Consider the following 10,737-nt stretch of genomic DNA (forward strand, 5'->3'; position numbering starts at 1 on the left):
TGGCTACTCAGCCTTCCTCCTGGGGAGTGTGGGCCTGACGGACACCCTGGCGGGAGGGAAACCACTACAGAGGGGGCAGACCCCCCCTCCCCCATCTGCCCCCTTGGCCTTCTGCGAGCACCTTCTCTGGGCACCGTGTCCGCCACCCCCCACACCCCCCCTCCCGCCTTTGCGCCGGGGGGCCCGCCCGGCCCCCTCCCTGTTCCTGCTGCCTGCTCTTCTCTGGGCTTGCCAAGAATGTTGGGAAATGGGGGGGCACAGGAAATGCCTCCTTCCCTCTGAGGACAGCCCCAGCTGCAAGTGGACGGAGCGGGGGAGGGGCACGGCCAGTGGAAAGTTGTTCCCCCGCCAAGGCAAACCCGCAGTCCCAGCCCTGCACACAGAAGGGCTCTTTCTCCCTAATTCTGGTCCATTGTGAGTGTCCTGTGGGGGAGACCGAGGGCCTGCGCGGCCTGCTTACTCGCAGCTCTCCCGAGACAGTGAGCTGTTTCCTTTCAGCTGTTGAAAGGGGGGTCCTTTAAAAAGCAGATTCGGTGGGGACCCCCCGCCCCCAGCCGTCTGTGTCCTCGGCCGAATAGGAGACACTTGGCGCCCCACAGCCCCTCCTGTCACCATCCCCAAGAGAGGGGCCTGGGCATGCCTGGTCTTCACCGGAGGAGCCTGGCTTCCTGGAAGTGTGCTCTCAGGGGTGACTCCCCCTGCACAGCCCGGCGGGCTCTTGGCCGTGGGGTCCTGGTGGCCTACAGAAAGTGCTCCTCCTGGAAGCGCCCCGGGGGCTGCGCTGCCCGACCCCTCACCCACCTCAGATGAGCCTGGTCTACATACAGCACGACCCGGGAGAGGCTGCTGTTGGATATTTAAAAACAAAACCAGGAGACCCTGATCCGTGTAAGTAGATATTCGAAGTGCGGCATCGCAGGAGGCGAGGGTCAGCGCTCAGGGGTCCCGGGTGGACCACTCCCCGCAGGGAGCAGAGCCGGTCCCAGGCTCGGTGCAGGGGTCACCGCCGGCGGTCTGTGGTAGACGGGGCCCTCGGGAACCACGGACGCCCTTGTTTTCCGTGAGCCCGTCCCAGCCGCCTGCTGCGTTATTCCAGGGTCTGCGGAGGGGCTCCCGGCCTTGCCGCCCAGCCGGGCCGCTGCCGCCGCCAGATGGTTTCCTGGGAGACCCCGCCCTTCCCTGCGTGGCCTTTGGCTCCATGCCGCGAGGGGCGTAGACACCAGGAGGGGGCGGTGGGTGGTCAGGTGGCAGGCCAGACCCCCCGGTGCAGGGATGTCACCGGACACTGGCCTGGCAGCCTTGGCGAGTACCTTGGTGCCTTGAGCCCAGGCTGCCGCCATCCTGGGCAGGCCTGCTCCCAGCCCCCCTCTCCTGCTGGTGCCGGGGGCCTGGAGTCCGTCCCTGGACGGTCAGGAAGGGGGCATTGGGGGTCTTTGGGCCTAGTGACCAGTTTCAGAAATCTAGGAGGCGTTCTGTTTTACGGGCCGGTCCCTGTCGTAGGGCGGGCCGTGTTCTCCCTGCGTCGGCACCTCGGAGGTAGCGGAGCCTGGGTCGACCCATGTCTCAGAGGGAAAAGCTGGTGTGGTCCGAATTCTTCTCAGGTCTCCTGCCTCAGGCCTCTCTCACGCACACCGTCCTGCCCTCTTCGGGGTCCCTGTGAGCTAGGGTCCACGTGGGCCTGGTGTCGCCGCCACCGCCACCTCTGTCAGGGCTGCAGGCAGTGCTGGCCCAGAGCCCCTCAGGCTTCTTGTCCCCTGCCCGCCCCACCTCAGACAGGAGGGGCCAGGCTCCCTGGAGACCTTGTTTGAGAGTGACACGTGCATTTTTGCAGACTGTGCTGTTTTGCTGGGTTCCTAGGGAGAATGCGCATTGCTCGGGATGGACCCTTGTGGTGGCCCTGCTTTTCTGCGCGCTGGTCAGAGCCCTGGGGGGTCCAGTGCCTGCTTCTGGGCCGTGTCCGCGATCCGAACGCACTCCTCTCGTGGCGGACCCGCCAGCCGTCTTTCAGCCCTGGCGCTTGGGACGCTCCGCCGGTGACTTTGCCGGTTGCTGGCCAGCCTCGTTGCCACGGCCCGGAAGTGGAGGCGGCCCTGCGGGCCCGGCAGCGCCCCCCTGTCCTCTGGGCTGTTGTGTCGGTTTCTATGGAGAGAAAACAAGGAGGCGCTGCCGCCACTGCTGCGCGGAGGAGGCGGAGGAGGGGAGGAGGGGAGGAGGGGAGGAGGCGCTGAGGAAGCAAAACGGCTCTGGCAGGGGCGGGGCCGCCTCTTCCTGGCTGGGACAGAGAAAGTGCTGGTCTCCAGAGCCGCCCTGCAGCCCCCCTGCAGCCTGATGGCTCCCTCTCCCCTACACACCCGCCTCCTTTGCTGACTGCCCTTGGGGGGGATCTGCCCTGGGTGGGGGGATCTGCCCTGCGACCACCACCCCCCCCCCCGCCCCCGCAGCCCCTGTCTGGTGGCGGGAGTGTCCGGCTGGGTGGAGACGGTCCCACAGGGTCTTGCCAGTGCGCCACGGTGATGACCGGTGATGGCCAGACCAGGGTCTCTCTCCCTTCCTGCCCACACTTCCCTTCCGATCCCTCGCACCCAGCCACAGCCTCCTCGCTTGGCTCTGGGTCACCCTGCTCTGCTCAGTGCTATTTGCACGTACGTTGTGCCAGGCACCGCAAAGGTAAGGGGCCAAGGCAGCGTCCCCCTGCTCATCTGGGCCACCAGCTCCACAGGTGTCATCTCCCAAGGGCCCCTCCCCTGCTGACCTGCGATCCACAGCAGGGAGGGTCCCCAGGCCTCTGCCCTGCGGCAAGGTCTCCTCCTGGCCGGGAACTTATGCACTTATGCTGCCCAAATACCTCCCGGGGTGAGTTCCCTTCCATTACCTGCCACCCCGAGGAGGTCTGGGGGTGGAGAGGTGGGCCCGGACGTGGCGCTCCTCTGTGTCCCTGGCCGGAGGGTGGGTCGGTGCTCGGTATCCGTTCTGAGACTATCCCCGCCAGTGGCCAGTGCAGAGAGGGGACTTTAGGGAGACGTGTGCTTTTCTCCACGAACGCGCACGAGGCCTTCCTGGTGACAGGAGCAAGAAACGGTTGTACTTTGTAAGTTGAACTAGGAGCACAGAAGACCTTTTGGATCTTGCCGATGTGTAGTTTTATTCCCGTGTGGGCCTACTGGAATATTCTTGAGCCTCGCTGGGCAGTTAGACGCAGCGTGCCTCTCTCTGGCTCCGGTTCAGAGGTGGCCTTGGGCGTAGCAGAGCCTGGCAGCTGCGGGCGGGTGTGGCCTCTGCTCTCACTCTGTCCAGTGAGTTTCCATCTTCCCTGACGTCAGCTGGATTTTGCATGGATTTGCAAGGTGTTAACAAGTGGGCTTAAAACTCTAGCTCTGGAAGATTTTGTTTTGTAACAGATTAGAAAATGGCTTCCAGGGTCCCGTGCCTGGTGTGAGGGGAGGCTCAGCCGCGAGGCGCCGGGCTGGGCGGCCTCTCAGGCGACACTTGCGGGTTCTCGCGGGTCCGCTTGAGGCCGTCCTCTGTGGGAAGCCTTTGCCCAGGATCCTGAGGGACCACGGTGGCCACTGCTGAGGCCGTGTGACTGCAGGCCCCGCATTGATGTGCACGTCAAGGACCGTGCGGGGCCCCGGTCGGGGAAGCGAGAATGTGCCCAAACCCAGACACAGAAGGTTCCCTCTTCTCTGCAGTGTTTTCCAGCTTGTCGCAGTGGTTTTCATTGCTGTTTAAGGTCCTTTCCAGTAAAGGGAAATTAAAAAATTTAGGTTACTGCCCTAAGTTTTACTGTTCGGCTTTATATTGTGCAATGCCAGGGGCGCCTGGGTGGCTCAGCAGGTTGAGGTCGTGATCTTGTAGTTTGTGAGTTCGAGCCCCGCGTCGGGCTCTGTGCTGACAGACAGCTCAGAGCCTGGCACCTGCTTCGGATTCTGTGTCGTCTTCTCTCTCTGCCCCTTCCCCGCTCATGCTCTGCCTCTCTCTGTCTCTCAAAAATGAATACACGTTAAAAAAAATTATATTGTGAGATGCCAGTTTTAAGTGCACACACGAGAGTATGTAATTCGAATGCAGGGTCACTGGCATCCCACAGTTTGTGTTCTGTGCCTGGAACACGCGTGTGTATTTCCTTATTACCCGGAACAGTGGAAACACAGCACAAAGCTGACTCGGCCATTTCTCTGTCACTTCCTGCTACACGCACGCGCCACCAGTACCCTCAACCCTGCCCGACCCCCCCCCACCGCTTCCCTACACATTCAGCTGGGCAGGGGGATCAGGGCGGCCCATGGCTGCTGCGTGTGGGGCGGAGCCCTGGCTTCCCGGGGCTGGGAGTGCCCGGCGGCGACGCAGGGTCTCGCCCCTGACTCTGGCTGCTCTACCTCCCTGGAGTCACCAGCTCCATGCACGCCCCGTTGTCCCATCAGACTCCACGATACAGAACATTCTATCGAAGAAGAGGTTACCGAGCATCCCTGGACAACGTCCGCAGAGCATTAAACCCCGTGAGCGCACTGCCTGCCCCTGGAGCCAGCCGGGGGGAATGTCTTAACTTTTAGATTAAGAAACCATCAGAGGCCCAGCTTGCGAGCACCCAGAGGGCAGGCCTCCCCAGACCCTCTTTCCCACCCTCCCCCTGCCTCCGGAGCTGCTGTGGAGGCCAGATGTCCTACAAGGGGTGCTCCGCTCCTCATGTGAGCGTTAGGCTCTGGGGGGCCTGGCGGACTTTCCTGTTCCGAGTGGACGCCACTTGGGGATGTGTTTCTATTTAGACCCTGAAGACTGGAAAGTGTTGGCTCCGCACAGGAGAAGTTTCGTGGCCCGAGGGAAGTGGTGATCTCCCGGGGTGGGCACCTTAGACTCCTGGAAACATCACCCACGGACTCTGTGCCTCGGGCCCCGCCTTGAGGGGGACTGCTGGGTCTGCCCCATGGATGCAGGGCCTGGAGCCAGGCAGTGCTCCCCACCCCCTCCAGCACACTGCAGGGGGCACCTCCCCCGAGTGTGTGTTAGCTGCAGGCTTCATCCTGGGGGGGGCAGCCAGGGGGCTGTTTTAGAGCAGAGATGCCTCATCCTTCTCGCCCGCTACTTGGTTTGAAGCCTTCGCTCTTGGTGGCTTGCAGGGTGAATTGCCTGCAGGGTCGCCACTGAAATGCAGGTCTGGTGGGTGAAGTGCCTCGGATGTCACCGTTCCCGTGTGTGTCTCCTGGGCGTTAGGGAGGGAGGCGTGGGGCCGGGGCCTGTGGGGCCCTGCGTCTCCTCCGGTTACCCCGGGGAGGGGGGCTTGCCCACCACTGCCCAGGGCTAGCAGCGGCTCTCTGTGCTTGGATGGAGTCAGAGGTCATACTTGGTTGGCGGTAGTTGGCCTCTCGGGGTTGGGGCAGGGCCCTTGGGAGTCAGGTGGTAGCCAGCCAGGATCTGGGATCCAGACGTGGGCGGGAGTTTGGAGTTCTTTGTCCTTTGACCCCACCAGTGCACCAGCCAGCGCTGTGCCCGTGTTGCAGGCGCGCACGCAGATGCGGCCGCCCCGCTGGGCCGGGAGTATCTCTGCCCCCTCCTCCAGGATGCCCGCCGCCAGGTTCCTCCTCCTCCTCCCCCCTCCCGGGCCCCCACGCCAGCCCTCCCGCGGCTCCGTCATAATCGAGCTGTTATGCATAATTCATCGAGGGTGCTGAGCCTTGGAGCCTTTGTGCGTGGGAAGAGGGGCTGAGCGGATGGAAGGCTTTCTCTGCACGGAGGCTTGGCAGGCTTGGGCTTGCTGGCTCTCCAGGCCCAGCTGCTGCTCCTGCAGGGGTGGGTGACGGGGTGAGATGGCACCTGGAGAGGTGCGTGGCCGGGGACACAGCCCTCACGTGGGGCTGGTGGCCTCGGGGGTCAGAAACTGCGGTAGGGCCGCCTCTCGCGTGTCCTGTCTGCCTGCCAGTTCCTTTCTCTGAGGTTAAACGCCTCCCCTCTGCTCCTGGCCAAGGCCCTGGGAGAGGCACCGGCGTCCTGAGACCTGTGGCTGGCGTCAGGTTGAGAGTTTCAAGGAGTGAGAAGGCTGTTTACTGGAAGGCGGCCAGAGGCAGGAGGCCGCCGGGTCCCCGAGGCCTGCGGGTGTGGCTTCGGCTTGAATTCCGTGCTGGCTGGGTCTGAGGATTCAGCAGCGTCTCCGTCCGCCCCGTGGCCGGCATCTGGGCCGATGTTCTGCAGGGACGTGAGGGGGTGTCTGTCTTTCCAGGGCCACCTGTGACCCTGCCCCTGCCAGCCTGGCTGCTTTGTGTTCAAAAGAAGCGTCTTCTCGCGTTTTGCTCTGTGAGAGGCCCCTTAGGCCCCAGGGGTGGGGGCAGAGCTGACCTGACCCCTCCTTGAAGTCGTCGTCGGGACCCCCTCGTTTCAGACTGCGTCACCCACACCCCGTATCAACCCCCGAAGTACCTTCTCGCCCGGCGCCTTTTCTCTGAGGCCTTCCACCTCTGACAGACGACAGGTCACACGACACATAGTATACGCGCCCTCACACGCTCGCACACGCTGGACATACGTGCGCACGCCCACACACACCTTACAAATGCACATCCGCACACGTCCTATAGGGGCGCACCCACGCGCCCGCACACGCTGTACATGTGTGCGCCCAAACTCCCGCACACGACATACATACGTGCGCCCTCGCGCCCACGCGGGATATATATGCGTGCGCCCACACGCCTGCACACACTGCGTACACGCACACGCGCTTGCCCACGTTCCTTGTGTGAGCATGACAGGCGTCAGTGTGCATCAGGGATGTGGTTTTTGTCCTGAGCACAAGGTCAGGTGATGGGGGCGTGTGGGAGGTCACCCGTAGATTTAAGGAGAGCAGCCGAGGGCTGTGTGGGGTCCACACCCCAGACAGGGCTTGCAGATCCCTGAAGGTCAGAGGGTCACCGGGACCTGCAGGGAGGGCGCTGTCCACGTGGGAGGCGATGGAGACACCACGCAGGTGGTGAGGGGGGCAGCGCCACGGGGGCCCACGCACGTCCTGATGGCAGGTGCGGGAGGCGAGAGAAGGGGCTGGTGACGGGAGCCCCCGGTGGGGGAGGGGTGGGTGGGGGTCAGGAGGCAGGAGGAGGTGGCCGCTGCCCTCTCCGCCTTCAGTGTTCCCTGTTGCTCCCACGTCAGAGGCAGGGACTGGCCGGGGCGGCCAGGGGCCGCGGTCAGCTGGGGTGTCCGCAGGAAGGTTCCCGGGCAGCCGCAGGCCGTGCTGCCCCTGGCCCTCCCTCCCTGGGCTGGGTCTCCTAGGGCCACCCGAGTTTGCTGGTGGTTTGCGCGGAGGCCGGTGGGGGAGGAGGGGTGGCCCTCCTTCCGGAGGGGCCTCCGTGGGGCACGGGCCAGCCGGCCGGGGGAGCCGCGTGTCCTCCGCTGCGGCCCGCACTCTGTGCGGCTTTTGCAGTGACTCTGGTGACTCTGGATGGAGGGCGTGTTTGTCTTCGTCGTCTCTGGTGGGGGCGGGAGGCCGGACGTGGCAGCTGGGTGCTGGGGAAAGACCCGCCCGCTCACCAGCTCCCCCAAAACAGGAGTATTGGGGAGCATTAAAATCAGCTCTGAAACAAAAACCGTCGATTTTCAGAATGGCTTCATTGTTCTTGGAGTTCTGTTTTGTTCTCAGTCCTTCTGACAGTTACTTTCCAGTGACTGCTGAGGAGAGGGTCCATCCCCCCCCGACGTTGTCCCCCTGGGCACCCCCCACGCACCTTCTGATGCTACCGGTGAGGTTCTGCAGGGGCGCGGGGGGCCCACGGGGTCGGGATGGACGGTCTGCGTGGGAACCCATTCTCCGTCTTGGCTCCGGTGGGCGTCTCCGATCGGGGTCCCGGACCCCCTGGCCCGGTGGAGGTGAGCCTCCCCCTCCCCTCCTGAGAGCAGTTGGGCCGCAGGAACGGCGTATGGGCCCCCCAACCCTCCCGGAGCCGCCCTCTGCTTTTGAGGGTTTCTTTGTGTTTTGACAGACCGGCCGGTAGGTGATCCCCGAGCCCGGCGGGCCCTGGAGCCTGGAGCGTCCTTCCCTCGTGGTGCCAGGCCAGGAGCGGCAGGGGTCTGGGCGTCCTTGGGGAAGGAAAGTACCAGCTGGTGCCATGAGTGTCAGAGCCCTGGCGAGGAGGGTTTCTGGGCCTAGTGAGGTCCGACTCCTGGGCGAGGGGCGCGAGCGAGGTCTAGCAGTCGGTACCTGCGTTTCCTTAGAGGGGACCGGCTTACTCTCAACGGCGTGGAAGTCGCAGAAGAGTTGACCTACTTAATTTTTTTTTAAAAGATCAAGGTGAATCTTTAAAATTGCTATTTTCACTTCATTTTGAGGTTTGGCGTTGTCTTGCAAATTTAATCTGCTTCCCCTGTACCACAATAATCAGAAATAGGTTAATTTAAGTATAATATGAAACATGAATTATCCCGTGGAAAATATTAATGGTACTTATAAAAATAGCTGTGCAGATTCTAGAACTGTAAAATCTTCAGGAACGGTCAGTCCATAATGTAGGTCTTGGGCTGATTTAGGGTGGCTCCGGCTGGGGATTTAGAGTTTCCCCGTAGGAGACGGTGGAACTCTGTCACAGAGCATCTCCTGTCCCGTTAGAGGACATGATGGGCCAGGAGGCCCTGCCCCTGCTCAGGGGCCGAGCAGGGATCGCAGGCCGGGCGGGGAAGAGGACGCCATCCCGTGCTGTGCCTGGTGGGCTCTTCCCCGGGGGGTTTGGCGGGGGGCTCCCTGCCCGTCGCGGAGCCCAGCACGCCCCACGGAGGCAGATCCCAGCAGCACGGGGCGGCTGTGGGCGGTGCGTTGCAGGCTGCCTCTCGCCCACTTTGTGCCTGTCCGTGGACAGGCAGGTGTGACTGGAGTCCCCCCATGTTCCTGTGTCCTTGTGCTCAAGGATGTGCCAACCGCTGGACCCACTGAGAGTGCCACGTGATCGCCGGAGGGCATGTGTTGGGGACATTTGTTCCCGTTGCTCTCAGGACCCAGCTTCCGTCACGGGCCCCCGCGTCTGTGGGGATTTGCCACATCGGATGCTGATGTGTCCCCACACGTCATGGCCCCAGAAACGCGCCCACTTGGACTTGTCGGTGGTGGCATGACGGTGTTGACCTTGAACCTGGAGTGTCAGACTTCCATTCTGGTCCCCCTTCTGCCTCACCTCTGAAACCTGAGGGCCTGCCTCTCCCCAGTCCCGGAAGGTTCTTGGCCACCGTCCCCGCTCTCTCCTCCTGGAATCCCTCCCCGTCTCTTCACGTCTGTTCCCACCTCTCATGTTTTCATCTCGTTTTTCTCTGCGCTGCGTTTGAATAATTTCCTTGAGAACTATTTTTATTCTGGAAAGTTCTGCTTTTTTCCAATCTGTGTGATCTTTTTTGATGTCTTACTCTTTTCTCGCGTTTTTTTCTTTGCGTGTTTACTCATTTTGAGCTAGGCCTGTTACAGCATTTCTACCCGTTGCTCTAGCGGACGAGGCCCTGGGGGCCGGCCCTCTCCCTGCGTCTGGGGCCGGGGCCGGGTGCTGGCCCCGGACTCCGCTCATCTCAGCTTCCACCGGGGGCTCTCGGAGGTCCTCGCGGGTCCGTTCCGTAGTCCCGGGTGGGCTGGGGACTCGGCGGTCTCCTTCCTCCCAGTATAGGCGGTTGGGGGTCTGCCCCTGGTGGTCGCCGCGGGCTACCCTGGGTTAGCGTGGCTGACGCATCACAGGGTTTTCTTCGTCTTTGGTCCCGGCCGCTTGGGCTTCTCCTCCTGAGCTCAGCCCCATGTCACGGGGGTGTTGTGCTGTGTCAGAGAAGACTGTGACGTGTGGAGTGGTTGTGGAGGACGACTCCGGGCCCCTCGACGCCGTGAGGCTGAGAAGCGGACGTGGCAGGGTGCCCCCCACCCCGCCCTGTTCTGTGGGGGTCTCCGCCTGACGGTCTCCTTGCTGATGTTTCTATGAAGAGTTTCCGTCTCTCACTTTGTGGTCTTGGCTTTTTCCTGCTGACCCACGAGTGATGGGAAACCACACAATGAGTTGGACAGTCGGGCCCCAGCACTTCCGCTGGCCCCCTCCGCTCCCCGCAGAGCCCCAGCCCTGCGCCCCCTGTGGCCTTGCTCTGGAGGGTGAAGCCCGCGGGCTCTCGTCCCTGGGCTGTGGCAGTCTCGGTGAGGTTGATGTGATAGAAGGTTCCGGTCCCCTGGAACCTGCGGGCGACCCAGACGCTGGGCCCCGCCTCACCCGCCTCTAAACGTGCAGCCGGTTTCCAGTTGGACGTGTCACTTAGTGGTTGAATTGCGTTAAAATCTGCCTGTTGAGGGGCGCCTGGGTGGCGCAGTCGGTTGAGCGTCCGACTTCAGCCAGGTCACGATCTCGCGGTCCGTGAGTTCGAGCCCCGCGTCGGGCTCTGGGCTGATGGCTCAGAGCCTGGAGCCTGTTTCCGATTCTGTGTCTCCCTCTCTCTCTGCCCCTCGCCCGTTCATGCTCTGTCTCTCTCTGTCCCAAAAATAAATAAACGTTAAAAAATTAGAAAAAAAAAAATAAATAAAATAAAATCTGCCTGTTGAAAAAGAATTGGTTTTTAATTCAGCGTCTAGGAAATGGCTGCGTGTGTTCAGGCTCCTAGATGTGGTTTTCCTGTGACATCTCTACCTGCTGAAAACGCTCCGTCGCAGTCAGACACGACGTTGCTGATCTGCGAGAACTTCAGGCGCGTTCTCACGGTGTGGGGTCCCCGAGGCTGGGCCGAGCTCTGCTCTGTCTTGTGCGTGGT

The 10,737-nt window shown here is 62.4% G+C and overlaps 1 protein-coding gene across 4 annotated transcripts in view; it reads left to right on the forward strand.

The window, feature by feature from the left end:
* Nucleotides 1-10,737, forward strand: part of SKI (SKI proto-oncogene) — a 70,392-nt gene that overhangs the window by 41,671 nt on the left and 17,984 nt on the right. The window lies entirely within an intron of this gene.

This window comes from Prionailurus bengalensis, chromosome C1, assembly GCF_016509475.1.
Source record: "Prionailurus bengalensis isolate Pbe53 chromosome C1, Fcat_Pben_1.1_paternal_pri, whole genome shotgun sequence".
Classification (NCBI taxonomy): Eukaryota; Metazoa; Chordata; class Mammalia; order Carnivora; family Felidae; genus Prionailurus; species Prionailurus bengalensis.